Below are 16,436 nucleotides of genomic sequence, written 5' to 3' on the forward strand. Positions count from 1 at the left end.
AAGATGGTAATTTTGGTGACAATAAGATGCTAGTAGGTAGATGGGGGTGGAGTGGTGAGTTGCATAGGAGGCCATTGTGTGCAATCTGCAAAAAATTCATGAAAAGAGAGTCACTCCATGAGCACAGAGGGGGCAAATGTCAAGGTGGCCTCAGAATATGATTGTTGCCTTACATCCTTGGAGGTATTAATATATGCAGACTTCAGTGTTAATGGAGAGACGTGAATTCCTCTTCCACACATCAAAATGTATTTGGTGCATTTCATTCCTCCTGGAAAACTAGGGAGAAGTTCCAGTGGTGCAACTGTGTTATTTCCCACTAAGTGTTTGCTTTATAATGAAGGAAAACAGGCATATTTCTTAAGGAACAGGTGTAGTGCTAGTGGATAGGGGAATAGCAAACAGCAGGGGCCCGCTGCCTTGGCAACAGCTTGGTGTCCTAGCAACAAGCATATTCATTTGCCTGGCCTGCCCTGTGGAGTTCTGTCAACAGAGGTAAAGAGCTCACCCACTAAACTTAAGTGGCAGCCTTTCTGTTCCAGAGTGAAGCTAGGCCTGTAAGTGTAAACTTGGAAGTGGAGGAGAAAATGAATCATTCTGCCAAGAAGCCAGTGGTTTGGAAGCTAAGAGGTCAGCAATGTAGGAGTTAAATTGATTCACATCGACTCTTTATCTAGATGTGTTGGACATATGCTTCTTTCTTTATTTGTTCGCTCTCCTAAAGGAAGGATCAAAAATATGGTGGTGGTGGCTAAATTAGCCACGACTATGGCTCTGCCCCTCAGGCTTTCTTTGGGTTAAGAAGTGTGTTATTTTCCCCAAACTTCATTTAACCTGTGCCTCTCTGTTTGAAGCCACAAAGACTAGGAGAAAGAGGACAGGACAGTGGCAGTAATTTAAATGTGGGAGCTTCCCTTTTCCCACATATTTTCATGGTAATCATTAAATTCTGTGAGAATGATTGAGAAGATTTTTGATCTGGAAAATGTCCAAAATATTTCATGAGACCCATAGGAAATTTCAAATGATTGGAACTAGCTATGGGATAGGATAAAGGGCAAATTTTCTGAGGCTGAGGCCAGGGCAGAAACTATATATATATATATATGTATATATATATATACACACACACACACACACACATACATATATATATATATACACACACTTTATGTATAATTTCAAAGAATGCATAAAAAGGAATTAAATACTTAAAACTTATATTCCTTTAGAATGGTTTAACTCTTTTATTAGCGGGTGTCATAGTCTAGTAGGTTATATACACACAAATACAAAATGTTTAAAAGTCTTTCATAACTAAATCAACCAGAAGCCAAAAGAAAAAATATCTTTAATAATGAATCTTAGGGAATTCCCTGGCAGTCCAGTGATTGGAACTCTGTGCTTTCACTACCAAGGGCCTAGGTTCAGTCCTTGGTCAAGGAACTAAAAACCCGTAAGCCGCCCAGTATAGCAAGAAAAAAAGTTTTAAAAAAATGAATCTTAGCTGTTCGTTTCTAAAAGAAATTCAGTCTTTCATTTTGACTCAAAATGATGTCATAAAGTTCTAGTGAAGTGAAGTGAAGTGGCTCAGTCATGTCTGACTCTTTGCGACCCCATGGACTGTAGCCCACCAAGCTCCTCCATCCATGGGATTCTCCAGGCAAGAATACTGGAGTGGGTTGCCATTTCCTTCTCCAGGAGATCTTCCCGACCCAGGGATTGAACCCAGGTCTCCCACATTGGAGGCAGACGCTGTAACCTCTTAGCCACCAGGGAAACTCTAGTGAATTTGTATTTTTTTAAAAATAGCAAAGAGAGTAATGAAGCAAATTTTAAAGTTAGTTTAAAAATTCAAGTGAATGCCTGAAAAATGTCTTTGGTAACTGTGGAAATCATTGTTCATAACAAAGAACATGCTGAATAACTATGCTGGGATCATTATGACAAGTTAGGCTTTTAAATTGAATTCTTACACATTTGAAATGAATTCCTTACATCCAAGCTGGTGACTGACCAACCAATTTAGAGATTGAAACTACAAACCGATGGTATTATATTTCAGCTGATTACCTGCAATTGATTAGTAAAAGTAAAGCACATAGAGATGAGACTGTTTTTTGGAGTATGATGTCAAGAAAATAAACCAAATGATACTGAGTAAAGATGTAAGGCAAGTTTCGGCAGAGCATTAGGAGAACCTGGAAATAATCACAGTTAAAGCCAATCCTATAAGGCAGAGAGTCTTGAAGAAGTTAGGGAAAGAAAATCTTTGTTAAATGTGAACCAAGAGAAAGCTACGTATATGTATGTTAATGGTTTAAATAAACACCCAAATATATTTTACTTTAAGCAATGCCTTTAATTAAACGTAAACAGTAAACTCAGTCATGTCAGCTTCTATTTTAGTAACATGTTTAAAGGAAAAAAATTTATTTCTCTAGAAGTTTGTTCTAAAAGACAATGTATTTATAGAAAATGAAATTTAACACCAAAGAGGTACCATTTTGCAAAGTATGTGACTGTTGGCTTGAGGTATGCTCATCAAAATGCATTTAGTTTTCCAAAGGACAATTCTATACAAGGTTTGACCAAAGGTTTAATAAAAGTTTCAAAGTCCTGTTAAAGATTTGCTAAGAGTCTCTATCTCACTTGCTTCCATTTTACTTCTGCTTCTCTGTGGTCACTATGAATGCGCAAGAAGCAATTTTGCAAGCATTTATATGGCTGTGAGCCATGTATGAGTCAATTAGATTGCCTATTTTTTAAATCTCTCTAACAGTTTATAAAACAGACTAACCCCTTGTCTCACACTGCATCAGGCCTGGATTCTGCCCTTTTGAGGAAGAATACATTACACCAAAAAAAAAAAAAAAACCATGGTGAGATCAGGGCAGAATGTTAGTATCAAACTCGACAAATTCTTGAGATCTCTTTGCAATACACATGCAATGCTCAGAAAACAGCAATTCTTTGGTAACAGGGCCCCACAGATTCCCAGGCCCTAATCACCCCCCTCAACACCTTATTCTTCTAGATTTGTTTTAGATGGACTAAACCATGTTGCTTATCAAAATTGCAAATAACTTCCCTTGAGAAACCCACTTTCCATGAATACAGGTCTCTAAAGATAGAAGTTTCAGGGATGTGAAACACAATCTGTTCAATATTACTCTAGGCCAGTATTAAATATAATGAACCAATAAAAAGAGTGGCATGGATAACACAAAAACTATTTGTGTTATTTGTATTTCAACAGGAGGTTGAAAAAATGTTTTAATTGCCTTCGAGGGCAATAGACTTGCTTTCCTTCCTCTTTTCTTCCTTCCTTCTGCCCTTCATTCCTGGGTGCTGATGCAGCCAATATCAGCATGAGTTTGTATTCTCTGACCCCAGGGTAGATGCTGAGGCTACTAGTGATGCTGCTGCTAAGTCACTTCAGTCGTGCCCGACTCTGTGTGGCCCCATAGACGGCAGCCCACCAGGCTCCCCCATCCCTGGGATTCTCCAGGCAAGAACACTGGAGTGGGTGGTTGCCATTTCCTCCCCCAATGCATGAAAGTGAAAAGTGAAAGTGAAGTCGCTCAGTCGTGTCCGACTCTTCACGACCCCATGGACTACAGCCTACCAGGCTCCTCCATCCATGGGAGTTTCCAGGCAAGAGTACTAGAGTGGGGTGCCATTGCCTGAGACGTGGACTAATAATGTGCTGAAAAATATTCAGCTCTTTTCCAATGAGTTGGAAAAGACCTTGATGCTGGGAAAGATTGGAGGCAGGAGGAGAAGGGGACAACAGAGGATAAGATGGTTGGATGGCATCACCGACTAAATGGACATGAGTTTGAGCAAGCTCTGGGAGTTGGTGATGCACAAGGAAGCCTGGCATGCTGCAGTCCATGGGGTTGCAAAGAGTTGGACATGATTAAGTGACTGAACCGAAAGTGGCTTTGATTTGCTCTTTCTGGACATTTCCAAATGCAAATAGAGAAAGAAAACAATCATGCTAAAGCTATTTGTCCTTATCCAAACACACCATGTTCTCTACATCTCCTTGTATTTTGACCCATTGCTTACTCAGTGTAGAATGTTCTTGAACAGCCTTTTACTTACAGATTACTCCACCTTCATATGGAGGGATAACACTTCTGTGATGCTTTGACAGACTCCTCTGTTTTGTGATGTTTCTTCCTACGTACATAGCTTCTTATACTTGCAGTTCTCTTATGGCATTGTGATTGTTTATTGACCTAATAGGATGTCCTCTCCCTAAACTATGATACTTTAATAGTAAGGAATATATCTTTTCATCATGGTAATCCCAATTCTCAATTCTTGGAGAAGGAAATGGCAACCCACTCCAGCACTCTTGCCTGGAAAATCCCATGGATGGAGGAGCCTGGTAGGCTACAGTCCATGGGATCGTGAAGAGTCGGACACGACTGAGCGACCTAATTTTCGCTTTTCACTTTCATGCATTGGAGAAGGCAATGGCAACCCACTCCAGTATTCTTGCCTGGAGAATCCCAGGGATGAAGGAGCCTGGTGGGCTGCCGTCTATGGGGCCACACAGAGTCAGACACGACTGAAGCGACTTAGCAGCAGCAGCAGCAGCAGTCCCAATTCTAGCATGGGTCTGTTTTGTTGGGATACATGCAGTGTCCATTGAATAAAAACTGTTTCCTTTCACATCCCAACAGGAAAGTCAGACAGCTGATCAAGCAATTTGGTTATAGTATAATGCATCTTATAGTAGAAATATGATACAATGAAAGAACAAAGGAGGGGATGGTTACTTTTTCCTAGAGTTTGGGATTAGAATGCATAGAGAAGATAACATTTGACTTGTCCTTGGAACATGACAAGAAGCTCACCAAGTGGATGACCTAGAAGAGAGAACACAATGAACAAAGGCAAGAAGATTTAAAAGTGCACGGTATCAGGGCCTTCCAAGGTGGTCCAGTGGTTAAGAGTCCCCTCTTCCAATTCAGGGGACATGGATTTGATCCTTGGTTGGAGAACAAAGATCCCTCATGCACCGGGGCCACTAAGTTATGCACACAACTACTGAGCCCACAGGCCACAACGAATGATCTCACATGCCACAGCTAAGCTCCTGCATGCTGCAACTAAGGCCAGACGCAGCCAAATAATTTTTTGTTTTTAAATAAAAGTATTCCACATGGGGTTGGAATTTTGCTTCCAGACAAGGTGGAATTGCAAGAAGCAGATTTATCTTCTCATTTGAACCAACTGTAAAACCAGATAAAATATATGAAATGATGTTTTCAAGATCTTATACACAGGTAACAAAGGACAGTGTACAGATACCAAATAGGAAACGAGGAAGATGAGCCCTATGATTGTCCCAACTTACCTGGAGTTTTCAGGCTATGGTTCAGGGAGAAGGAAGCCAGGCAGGGCTCACTGGCCTGCCTGAGTCAGGGAGATGAAGCTGGGCATCTCAGGAAGCTTCATTTCCTTGAACCTGAAGAGATTCCTTCTGGAATTTTCAGCTGAATGCTGATTAAGATATTCATGTGAAGAAACTATCTGACACTGGAGAAAGAACCACCAAAAGGATGAAAAGGAATAATCCCTGGAGTTAATCCATTGATGAAATGGTTCCCATAGCCGGAATGGAAAATCTCGTCATTCAGAGAGATTGAACAGATAGGGTTTGCACCAGTAGTGGGACAAAATTAGGCCTAGACTCAAAGTTGTTCTAGTTCCCTCTAACAAAGCTGGAAAGCAGGAACTGTGTATTGGTTTTTTTATTACTGTGTAACACAGACACACAAATGTAGCAGTTTAAAGCAACACTAAATTTATCTCACAGTGGTTGTAGGTCAGGAGTCCAGGTACTGACTATCTGGTTCCTCTAGTCAGAGCTCATCAGCCTGAAATGAAGTGAGGCTACTGGCTGGGGACTGATTCTCATCTGAGTCTTGGAGTCCTCTTCCAAGGACTGTTGGAAGAGTTGTTGGCAGAATTTACTTTCTTGCAACTATAAGACAGATCCCTGTTTTATTGGGATTGTAAAGGGATATAAATAGGAGCATGGTTTCTATACTTTATTTCAACTGATAAATTGTCAACACCAGCAAACTGTGGTAAGTTCTACATATATAAAATGTCATACTTAAAAAAGTATACAAGGTGATTTATGCAAACAAACCATAGATACATAACAATGGAATTGTAAAATGGTTCAAATAACCCACTGGAAAACAGGAAAAAGAACACAGAGAAGCAAAAAAGAGAGAATGAACATAAAACAAAAACTGGCACATTTAAGTCCTAAAATAATAATAATTACATTAAATGTTACTGGTCTAAAGTACCAGTAAAGACTTACTATAAAGCTAAAATAATCAAGACAGTTTAGTATTGGTGGAAGAATAAAAAAATAGATCAATGGAATAGAAGAAAGAGCCCAGAAAAACACTCACATAGTCAACTGATCTTTGACAAAAACCAAAGGTAATGAGATGGAGCAATGACTGTCTTTTAAACAAATGGTACTGGAACAATTGGACATCTACATGCAAAAAAATTAATTTGGACAGAGACCTTACACCTTTCATAAAAGTTAACTCAAAATGGATCACAGATATAAAGTGCAAAATGCAAACTGTTAAATTCCTAGAAGTTAACATAGGAGAAAACCCATAATCTTGAATATGTAAAAACTTTTCAGATATGATGACACCAAAGGCATGATGTATGAAATGAATAACTGATAAGTTGGATTTGTTAAAATTAAGAACTTCTACCCTGAGAAACACAATGTCAACAGAATGAGCAGACATGTCACAGAATGGAAGAAAACATTTGCAAATATTTTTCAAAATATCTGATAAAAGACTGTTGTCCAAAATATACAAAGAACTCAAAGCTCAACAGTAGAAAATGAACAACCTGACTTTTAAAAAACGGGCGAAAGGCCTTAATGGACAGCTCACTAAAGTAGATACAGATGGCAAATAAGCATATGAAAAGATGCTCAATATCTTATGTCATTAAGGAGTTGAAAATTAAAACAATGAGATACCATTACCTACCTCTTAGAATAACCATATATTTTTGAAAACCCTTAGAAATTATATAATTATTTGGTCTCTTATACTGGAGAAAAAAAGTTTCCTAGCTTCCTCTTTTAATACAGTGAAAATGGTACAGAGTCATTACTTGTATATTAAGACAGACACACACTCAGATATACATAGAAACACATGCAGATTAACAGACTATGAAGTCAGAGACCTTGTTCAAAATTTGTTTCTGTCATATACTAGCTTCCTGATATGTATAAGTTAATTCATGTTCTGAGGCTCAATGGCTTTATCTATACAATGGAGATATGTCAGAGGGTTATGATAATTAAAAAAAGATAATCAAATAAAATTCTATAGAGCTAGAAGTCACTTAAGAAGGACTTAATAAACATTGATAAATAAATATTCATTAAAATTATAAATTTTAACTATTATTAGTATATTCACCCAACACCTTTCTCTGACATTATATTTCATATAAATGTATGAAATTTAAAATTAATAAATCTTACTATCTTAGTGAAATAGCTATGTCTGTTTCTTAACCATGAAAAAATACAAAAGGCATTTTTAATTAATTTTTTAATCTTTAAGGATGCTTCAATTTGAAAATCTAGTCTTTAGATTTTAATAGTGGGAAACTAAATAATAAAATGAACAATCCACTTATTAATTATTGTGTTTTTATCTTTCACAAATGCTAGTTCTTAGTCATCATGAATGCATTTTCCCTCGCCCAACTGCCTATTTAATGAAAAATACACAAAACTGCAGTTTATTTAGAGGGCAAGCAATTGAGATAATCAAATAATTGAAAATTTTCTATACTTCGTATTTTGAAAGAAAATCCCAATCAAAATTAATTCTAAATAAGCAAGCTGATTTGAAGAACTTTTTATTTTATTTATTATTATTTTTGGCCACACTGCTCAGCTTGTGGGATCTTCATTCCATGCCCAGGGATTGAACTTCGGCCCTCAGCAGTGAGAGTGCAGAGTCCTAACCACTGGACCACCAGGGAATTCCATTGGAGAAATTAAAAAAAAAAAAAAACTTTCCAGGTAGCTTCTATGAACAGTCTGGTTCCTATTGATACATGATGTTAAAAAGGATGATGTTGTGTATGTTATCATATGTGAAACAGAACACCATTCCATGTTCGATGCATGAGACAAATGCTCAGGGCTGGGGCAATGGGATGACCCAGAGGGATGGGATGGGGAGGGAGGTGGGAGGGGGGTTCAGGATGGGGAACACATGTAAATCCATGGCTGATTCATGTCAATGTATGGCAAAAACTACTACAATATTGTAAAGTAATTAGCCCCCAACTAAAATAAATAAATTCATTAAAAAAAAAAAAAGGATGATGTTGAAGTTCACTAAACATCTTTGAATTATTGGCATAATCTGTGCTAATCAAATTCTTTTAAAATAGAATTTATTATGTATTAATTACTTTTGTCAGTGTCACACATTTCAAAAAGCACATGCACTGTGTGCAGAGTTTAAAAATATGCTCTGCGTAGACTAAAAGAGCTAGATTACACAATAAGAATATATTCCAACTGACCTTATCTGAAACAGAAAATATATATATACATCTTGAGCTGTTAGTGAAGACTGGATATGAATTCTGAGAACTTGAAGACTGGTATTTAGGGGCAAAGTATTTCAGAAATAGCTGAGGAAAGATTTTTAGCTTTTCAAATTTAGTCTTTAAAAGATAAGATGTATCATGTATATTTGTGGGAATATTTTGTATCCTTAAAATACCTTTAAATGAACATGGCTTCACTGAAGATAATGTGGACAGCCTGAATCATCTTGTTGAAAATAGAAAGCAGGGAAATTAGCATAAAGGCTAAAGGACTTTTAAAAATAGTTTGCTGTAGTATAAGTCAAATCATTATGCCTTAAACTTACACAGTGATATATGTTAAGTATATCTCAATAAAACTGAAAGAATGAAAATTGCTAAAATGCCAGCTGCTTTTCTCCATGAAGTAAAAAAGGAATTTGAAAGTATCAACTTTTCCAATTAAACTGAATTCTTTATGTGATCTTATAGATACATATAAAAGGCAATATTAATAACTGACATTTGCTTAGAATTCTACAGCTTATTATTTCTCATTGGTTATCTTTTTGTTTTCACAATAACTGAGGCAGGCATTACCAAAATCTTCATATTCCAGATGAAAAATCTGAGACGCAGAAAGCATATGCCTCATTTTCATCATTCAACTTTTCTACCAAATCACAACAAAGATAGTTTTCCCCTTCTTTAGACAGTAAGAACTGTTTTCTGGTTTTGTAGTGTTCATTTTGTTTTTTTTAAAGTCCCATGACAGGGAAATGACAGTCATAAATAGTAGAGAGAGGTTGCTATTTTCTCCACCATTGAAACAGCAGCTAATGCTGCCTTCTTAGGACTAAAAACAACCTAACAAAACTCTGCACTATTCTAAGACCCAGAAATAGAGATCAAGTCGATCTTGGCTCCCTCTGGAATTTAGGTTGGCATTTAGGGAGTGGGAGTGTGTACTCCGGCGTTAGGGATCACTCTGATGCTCAGTCCCACTGGTGTTTACGAGAACATTAGCTTTGGAGAACACAGGACCAAGAAACGGGCTAGAGGTCCTAAAAAGTAAGGAAAAAACACAAGCAAGTTTTCATACAGGATTTCAAGTTTCATTCAGTCTACTGTTTCTACTACCATTACAGAATCCTTTCTAAAATTTTACTCTTTTGCTAATGTGAGATTATCTTGTTTTTGAGGGCGTATGTTTCACACTACATAGCTCTCAACTTGTTCCATAAGCCAAATAGTTCTGTTTTTAGAAACATATAAACTACTGTAGTTACCAGAGGAAATTAGATTTAGACATATGAAAAAGTGAAAGCAGTGACAGATTTTATTTTCTTGGGCTCCAAAATCACTGTGGACAGTGACTGCAGCCATAAAATTAAAAAACACTTGCTCTTTGGAAGGAAAGCTATGACCAACCTTGTTGTTGTTCAGTCGCTCAGTTGTATCCAACTCTTTGCGACCCCATAGACTGTAGCATACCAGGCTTCCTTGTCCTTCATCATCTCCCAGAGCTTGCTCAAACTCATGTTGGTTGAGTCAGTGGTGCCATCCAACCATCTCATCCTCTGTCGTCCCCTTTTCCTCCTGCCTTCAATCTCTTCCAGCTTCAGGGTCTTTTCCAATGAATTGGCTCTTTGCATCAGGTGGCTGAAGTATTGGAGCTTCAGCCTCAGCATCAGTCCCTCCAATGAATATTCAAGATTGACTTAGTTTAAAATTGACTGGTTTGATCTCCTTGCAGTTCAAGGGACTCCCAAGAGTCTTCTCCAACACCACATTTCAAAAGCATCAATTCATTGGTGCTCAGCTGAAATAAAGATACTGTGCTACTGGACTCTATGCAGTACAGTACAGTGAAGTACACAAAAGCACAACCACTTGTAGAGGATACACACGTGACAATGTACACCAGACATGTGAACCAACGTCTGTAACTGGACATGCAAATGTACATTTTCATCTTCGAATGTTCTCAACTTGAAGGTTCGAATGTAGGGGACTTAATATGATGTGTATATGATGTGTCATTTTTCCTTAGCTGCTTTTAAGACTTTTTTTTACATTTCAGTTCAGTTCAGTTCAGTCGCTCAGTCATGTCCAACTCTTTGCAGCCCCATGGACTGCAGCACACCAGGTCTAGGTCCATCACCAGTTCCCAGAGCTTGCTCAAACTCATGTCCATTGAGTCAGTGATGCCATCCAACCGGCTCATCCTCTGTCATCCCCTTTTCCTCCTGCCTTCAATCTTTCCCAGCACCAGGGACTTTTCAAGTGAGTCAGCTCCTTGCATCAGGTGACCAAAGTATTGGACTTTCAGCTTCAACATCAGTCCTTCCAATGAACACTCAGGACTGATCTTTAGGATGGACTGGTTGGATCTCTTTGCAGTCCAAGGGACTCTCAAGAGTCTTCTCCAACACCACAGTTCAAAAGCATCAATCTTCAGCTCTTAGCTTTCTTTATAATCCAACTCTCACATCCACACATGATTACTGGAAAAACCATAGCCTTGACTAGACGGACCTTTGTTGGCAAAGTTATGTCTCTGCTTTTTAATATGCTATCTAGATTGGTCATAACTTTTCTTCTAAGGAGCAAGCATCTTTTAATTTCATGGCTGCAGTCACCATCTGCAGTGATTTTGGAGCCCCCCAAAAATAAAGTCTGCCACTGTTTCCCCTGTTTCCCCATCTATTTGCCATGAAGTGATGGGACCAGATGCCATGATCTTAGTTTTTTGAATGTTGAGTTTTAAGCCAACTTTTTCACTGTCCTCTTTCACTTTCATCAAGAGGCTCTTTAGTTCTTCACTTTCTGCCATAAGGGTGGTGTCATCTGCATATCTGAGGATATTGATATTTCTCCCGGCAGTCTTGATTCCAGCTTGTCCTTCATCCAGCCCAGTGTTTCTCGTGACATTTAGTTATCAATAGTTTGATTATAATGTGTCTGGGTTGTGGTTTTCTTTGAGTTTATTCTGTTTTGTGTTCTGTGAAATTCTTGAATCTGCAAGTTAATGTCTCTCACCAATTTGGAGACGCTTTCAGCCATTGTTTCCTGAAATATATTTTTCTGAATCAATTTCTTCATAGGACTCTATTGCTACAAATGTTAGACTTTTAGTCCCTTGACTCCTCATATCCAGTGTTTCCTAATCTTCTCTTCGTTCTTCAGATTGGAGAATTTCTGTTCATCTGTCTTCAAGTTCATTGACTTGTCATCTTCATTCTGTTATTGAGTTCATTAGTACTTTTAAATATCAGAGAATGTATGTTTTAATATAATTTTGTCCTTTTTTATAATTTATTTTCTTTGCTAAGACCTCCTAGCTTTCCATTTATTGTATCTCATATGTTTTTACCTTTACCTCATGAAGTCTCAGTGGTAAGAAATCTGCCTGTCAATGCAGGAGACAGCCAGAGATGCAGGTTCAATCCCTGGATCAGGAAGATCCCCTGGTGGAGAAAATGGCAACCCACTTTAGTATTCTTGCCTGGAAAATTCCATGGACAGAGGAGCCTGGTGAGCTACAATCCGTGGAATCACAGAGTAGAACATGACCGAGCACACGCATGCATGAAATTTATTATAGTATCTGCTTTAAAGTCTCTCTCATAATTTCAACATATGTGTCCTCTTGGGGTTGGCATCTGGTGATTATCTTTTCTCTTGAAGATTGGTCATGTTTTCCTGGTCCTTTGCTTATCAAGTAGTTTTGGATTATAGTCTGGATTCTTTGACTATTGAATTGTGTGGATATGAATCCTGTTAAAATTCTCTAAAGGATGTTATTCATTATTATTATCTCTATTACTGTTTTAGCAGGTGATTGAACCAGTTAGCTTCAGCCTACAAGTTTTGAAAATCACTCTCTAGAGGGCTGGCAAGACAGCTGGGTGTGCACCAGCCTTGAACCTGCAAGCAGACTCTCCCTGCCCTCAGGGACTCCAGCCCTGCCATGGCAGATTCCCAGCGCAACAGCTGCACTAAGTTCTTATGCACCCAAAAAGGAATGCTTCTGTTTGTTGAGATTATATTGTGCCTGGTGATTCTGACCCTCTACGGTGCCTCAACATCAGGATATATCTCTCTGTCGCTGATTGAATTGATCCTAGCTATCATCTTCTTTATCATCTACACATGTGACCTGCACACCAGGATACAATTCATTCACTGGCCTTGGACTGATTTCTTTCGATCCCTCATAGCGGCCATCATCTACCTGATCACCTCCATTATTGTACTTGTCGAGAGAGGATATCGCTCCAGAATTGTTGCTGGGATACTGGGCCTAATGGCCACGGCCCTTTTTGGCTATGATGCCTCTATTACTTGCCCAATGCTACAATAAAGACACACAGCAGCACCTGTGACTCTGCTGATACCCAGTGTCCACGAGCTGCCTTCATTTCTCTCTGTAATCTGCAAATAAATTAACTCCTTTCCCACCCCACAGCACTCTCAGCCAACCCCGAGCCCCTCCGGTATTGAAGTGCAAGCGCTGCTATCAGAGAATTTATCTTCCAGCCTGCCACCAGCCCTCCTGGGTGTGTCTCGGTCCCCTTTCCTTATAGAGCATCCAAAAGGAGATGCCAATTCTGTCTGGTCTATGCCCTCAACTAAAGCACAAAATGGGGCTTCCCTGGTGGCTCAGTGGTAAAGAATCTGCCTGCCTATGCTGGAGACACAGGTTCAATCCCTGGGTCAGGAAGACCCCCTGGAGGAGGAAATGGCAACCCACTCCAGTATTCTTGCCTGGAGAATCCCATGGACGAGGAGCCTGGCGGGGTGCAGTCCACGGGGTTGCAAAGAGTCTGAGATAACTGAGCCACAGTGAGGAAGAAGAGTACCTCAGGTTTCTTACTCCAGGTCCCAGGCTGTGGCTCACTCCAAACAACTTCCTCAACATGTGTGTGGGGGGCTGGGGAATGTGGTTCTATGTAGGAATAAACAAATAATAGATTGTTAGAACAACAACCAAAAATGCACTTTCTGCGGGCAGTGGTTCTAATCTCAGTTCAGTTTCCTGACCTTGCTGATGCTCCTTCAACCACATACATCTCTAAGAGGTTAGTCTGAGATCTGGTTGGTGGTTTAAATCTTAATTCGAGCCTCAAAGCTTTTGCTGCTTTGTGTCTGTCCCATGCATATGTAGCTGCCCTGGTGGCTCGGATGTTAAAGAACCTGCCTGCAACATAGAGAACAGACTTATGGACATGGGGGATGGGTAGGAAGGAGAATGTGGAACGAATGGAGAGAGTAGAATGGAAATATATACACTAACATTTGTAAAATAGATAGCCAGTGGGAATTTGCTGTATGACTCAGGGAACTCAAGCCAGGGCTCTGTGACAGCCTAGAGGGGTGGTGTGGTGTGGGAGGTGGGAGGAAAGCTCAGAAGGGAGGGGACATGTGTATACCTATGGCTGATCCGTGTTAACATGTGGTAGAAATGAACACAATATTATAATTATCCTTCAATTAAAAATAAAAAAGAATCTGCCTGCAATGTAGGAGACCCAGGTTCAATCCCTGGGTCGGGAAGATCCCCTGGAGACAGGAATGGCTACTCACTCCAGTATTCTTGCCTGGAGAATCCCTATGGATAGAGGTGCCTGATGGGCTACAGTCCATGGGGCTGCAAAGAGTCGGACATGACTGAGAATGTGTGTATATGCAGCACAAGGGTGAGCCAGAGTCTTGTCTAGTTTCTTCTACAATTTTGAGACATCCTCTTCTCCAGCTCACTTCTCTTCAGGATTTCTACTACAATCTCTGCCCCAGAGAGGCCCCCTTCCCAGTCCTTCTGTGCAAAAAGGCAAGAGTTTTAGAGTAACTATCAATACTGCTGAACAGTTCTGTACTTCGGGCAAAGTCACAGGAGAAAAGAGGGGAAAAAATGGAAAACTCATTTTCAAATGCATTGCTGCTTCAAGTTTTGACTCCACTCTGCAATCCGCCTGATTTCATTTACTTTTAAGAGTCCTTGGCTGATTATTTTTGTGTGTTTTGTCCAGAGTTTTCATGGTAATCAGCGGGAGAGATGGGCCATAGTCGATACACTCTTAACATGGTTGGAACTGGAAGTCACATACTGATATTAGATGTAAGAAAACAAATTTTAAGGATATTTGTAAAGATGTGTAAAATGAACAATAGGAAGAGTTGGGTCTTGGTGATCACACGGTCCAATGGAGCTCCCTTAGTAGTTGGAGTAGGAAGAGGATAAGAGTGCCAAGTATAGACAACACCAATCAAGTGAATTTTTAAAAATAAAACATCACGTCAGAGCTCAAGCATTCTAGTTATGGAGAGATCTCTTGATGCCCTTTCTCATACTCTTCTTTAGTGGGTAGTTTGCACAAACATCCTTTAGTAATGTCATGTGCGTGTGTGTTAGTCGCTCAGTCATGTCCAACTCTTTGTGACCCCAGGGACTGTAGCTGTGACCATCCAGCTCCTCGGTCCATAGAATTCTCCAGGCAAAAATACTAGAGAGGGGTAGCCATTCCCTTCTCCAGAGGATCTGCCTGACCCAAGGATTGAACCCAGATCTCCTGCATTCAGGCAGCTTCTTTACTGTCTGAGTCACTAGGGAGGCCCTTAGTGATGTCTAGGGTAGCGATTTAGAAATTATGCGGCTCAGAGCTTTAGGCATTCCATGGAGCCCTTTCTCGGCCAAAGCAGTGGGGAGAGGGTGGGTGTCCTGGTACTACTATTGGCTTCAATTATAACAGCCTACTTTTATCTCTTGTTCTTATTGGATGGTGTTATAAGATGTCATAACAACTAAGATTTGCACTGGTTGAAAACAAAATAGAGAGCCACTTGTTTACAGTTAAGAGCCTGTCTTGATCATGATCAGTCCAGCAGTAGCATTTGTATGGTGCTTTCCAGTTCTTCGCTGATGCTTTTAAAACAACTGAGATTTCTAGGTAAGAAGTGTGTGCCAAGTCACTTCAGTGGTGTCCAACTCTTTGCGACCCTATGGACCATAGCTCGCCAGGCTCCTCTGTCCGTGGGGTTCTCCAGGCAAGAATACAGGAGTGGGTTGCCATGTCCTCCGCCAGGGAATCTTCCCAACCCAGAGATCAGGCAGGTTCTTTACCACTAGTGCCACCTGGGATGCCTAAATATTCATGTAATCATATGAAAAGATGAAAGTGCACAATCACTCCCGAAATAAAGAATAAAAGTCAATCATGAATGAGATTGCTGGAAGTATTTCTATTATTAAATTTTCATTAGTGTCAAACTAAGAAACAGAATTGATACCTGAGGCATACTGCATTTTTTTTTTTTTTTTTTTGGCTACCATGAGGCTTGTGGGATCTTAGTTCCCTGATCAGAGACTGAACCTTCATCCTCGGCAGTGAAAGAGTGGAGTCCTAACCATTGGACAGCCAGGGAATTCTCCATACAGCATGTTTTGAATCTGGAAAGCACAGCTGTGAATTAGGTAGCAGGAACCCTGTCTCATGACTCCCCTTGATTCCTTTCACTGACTGCCCACAGTTTGGGAACACCGTGGTTCACGAATGAGAAATCTAGACATCCATGGCCTTAACTGTGTGGAAATAGATCTGAATGGTCAGAGTGCCCTTCCTGTCATTCATGGCCCCTCTTATCCAATTCAGTTTCTACAATCCCCAGAACACACTAAGGCTTAGGATGAAGACAATGGAGACCTTGGGATAGGCAGTCTTCTCAAAGATAAAGAATTTCAGGTGAAGTAATACCTTAATCTTATAGAGTGCTGTGTGTCAATTGTTTCATAAAACTGGGAG

General features: G+C 39.8%; 1 long non-coding RNA gene across 1 annotated transcript; it reads left to right on the forward strand.

Moving 5' to 3' along the window:
- The first annotated feature begins 477 nt into the window (after window positions 1–477).
- Window positions 478–13,033, forward strand: LOC145534413 (uncharacterized). Its single transcript, XR_014074572.1, has 2 exons — window positions 478–630; window positions 12,475–13,033. It is a non-coding gene; the product is annotated as an uncharacterized LOC145534413 (long non-coding RNA).
- Window positions 13,034–16,436: the final 3,403 nt, after the last annotated feature.

The sequence above is a fragment of the Giraffa tippelskirchi genome, chromosome 14 (assembly GCF_054371585.1).
Source record: "Giraffa tippelskirchi isolate mGirTip1 chromosome 14, T2T-mGirTip1v1.2.pri, whole genome shotgun sequence".
Lineage (NCBI taxonomy): Eukaryota > Metazoa > Chordata > Mammalia > Artiodactyla > Giraffidae > Giraffa > Giraffa tippelskirchi.